Source organism: Oncorhynchus keta, chromosome 28 (genome assembly GCF_023373465.1).
Source record: "Oncorhynchus keta strain PuntledgeMale-10-30-2019 chromosome 28, Oket_V2, whole genome shotgun sequence".
NCBI classification, from domain to species: domain Eukaryota; kingdom Metazoa; phylum Chordata; class Actinopteri; order Salmoniformes; family Salmonidae; genus Oncorhynchus; species Oncorhynchus keta.
This window is the reverse complement of record NC_068448.1, coordinates 67341464-67343690: the sequence shown is the minus strand read 5'-3', so window position 1 is coordinate 67343690 and position 2227 is coordinate 67341464.

Here is a 2227-nt window from a genome sequence, read left to right as displayed (position 1 = left end):
GCCAGAGCCCGTCAGCCAGGATCCGCCATTCGGCCAGGATCTGCCAGTCGGCCAGGATCTGCCAGTCGGCCAGGATCCGCCAGTCAGCCAGGATCTGCTAGTCAGCCAGGATCTGCCAGATCTGCTAGTCAGCCAGGATCTGCCAGTCGGCCAGGATCTGCCAGTCGGCCAGGATCTGCCAGTCGGCCAGGATCCGCCAGTCAGCCAGGATCCACCAGACAGCCAGGATCCGCCAGTCAGCCAGGATCTGCCAGATCTGCTAGTCAGCCAGGATCCGCCAGTCAGCCAGGATCTGACGGAACCACCAGCAAGCCAGGATCTGGTAGATCCATCAACCTGCCTGAGCTTCCTCTCACTCCTGAGCTTCCTCTCACTCCCGAGCTTCCTCTCACTCCCGAGCTTCCTCTCACTCCCGAGCTTCCTCTCACTCCCGAGCTTCCTCTCACTCCCGAGCTTTCTCTCACTCCCGAGCTTTCTCTCACTCCCGAGCTTTCTCTCACTCCCGAGCTTCCCCTCAGTCCCGAGCTGCCTGAGTCCCGAGCTGTCATTCAGTCCCGATCTGCTCCTCAGTCCAGTGGGGTTCTGGGTGAAGACTACTAGGCCATGGTCGGCGGCGAGAGTGGTCTATCCAGGGACGCGAGGAGAGGGGACTAAGACAATTGTGAAGTGGGGTCCACGTCCCCCGCCGGAGCCGCCACCATGGACAGACGCCCACCCGGACCCTCCCTATTGATTTGAGGTGCGTTCGGGAGTCCGCACCTTAGGGACTACTGTATGATCTATTCAGAGGACTACTGTATGATCTATTCACTATTCAGAGGACTACTGTATGATCTATTCAGAGGACTACTGTATGATCTAGTCAGAGGACTACTGTATGATCTAGTCAGAGGACTACTGTATTATCTAGTCAGAGGACTACTGTATGATCTATTCAGAGGACTACTGTATGATCTATTCAGAGGACTACTGTATGATCTATTCAGAGGACTACTGTATGATCTATTCAGAGGACTACTGTATGATCTATTCAGAGGACTACTGTATGATCTATTCAGAGGACTACTTACTGTCTGATCTATTCAGAGGACTACTGTATGATCTATTCAGAGGACTACTGTATGACTTATGAATGTGGTGCAGTGATGACCTCTTTTCTCATGGACCTTGGCCATTGGGTTATTAACAACACACACACGCACACACACCTCCACACCTTCACACTCACTCACACACACACACACACACACACACACACACACACACACACACACACACACACACACACACACACACACACACACACACACACACACACACACACACACACACACCACATAAACACACACACACACACACACACACACACACACACACACACACACACACACACACACACACACACACACACACACACACACACATACACTCATTGTGTGTGTTCCCCTACAGTACTGAAGACTCCAGTGCTGTTACAGACTCTGCCAGTGGTTCAGTGACACTCAGCTGCCTCGCCCATGGCGTGTGCCACACCCCCTCATCACATGGTACAAGGACCAACACTCTCTTCTGCAGGACTCAGGTAAGATACACAGTGCTCAGGTAAGATACACAGTGCTCAGGTAAGATACACAGTGCTCAGGTAAGATACACAGTGCTCAGGTAAGATACACAGTGCTCAGGTAAGATACACAGTGCTCAGGTAAGATACACAGTGCTCAGGTAAGATACACAGTGCTCAGGTAAGATACACAGTGCTCAGGTAATATACACAGTGCTCATGTAAGATACACAGTGCTCAGGTAAGATACACAGTGCTCAGGTAAGATACACAGTGCTCAGGTAAGATACACAGTGCTCAGGTAAGATACACAGTGCTCAGGTAAGATACACAGTGCTCAGGTAAGATACACAGTGCTCAGGTAAGATACACAGTGCTCAGGTAATATACACAGTGCTCATGTAAGATACACAGTGCTCAGGTAAGATACACAGTGCTCAGGTAAGATACACAGTGCTCAGGTAAGATACACAGTGCTCAGGTAAGATACACAGTGCTCAGGTAAGATACACAGTGCTCAGGTAAGATACACAGGGCTTTTTACTATTCAGTGGAGGTTGGGTTCCTTCTGACTCCTCTTCATCTGTACTGCCTGAATGAAAAGGAGATGGAATCCTCTTCAGACTATAGAGATTGACCTCTGAAGTTAGTGTTGTAAAATGACCG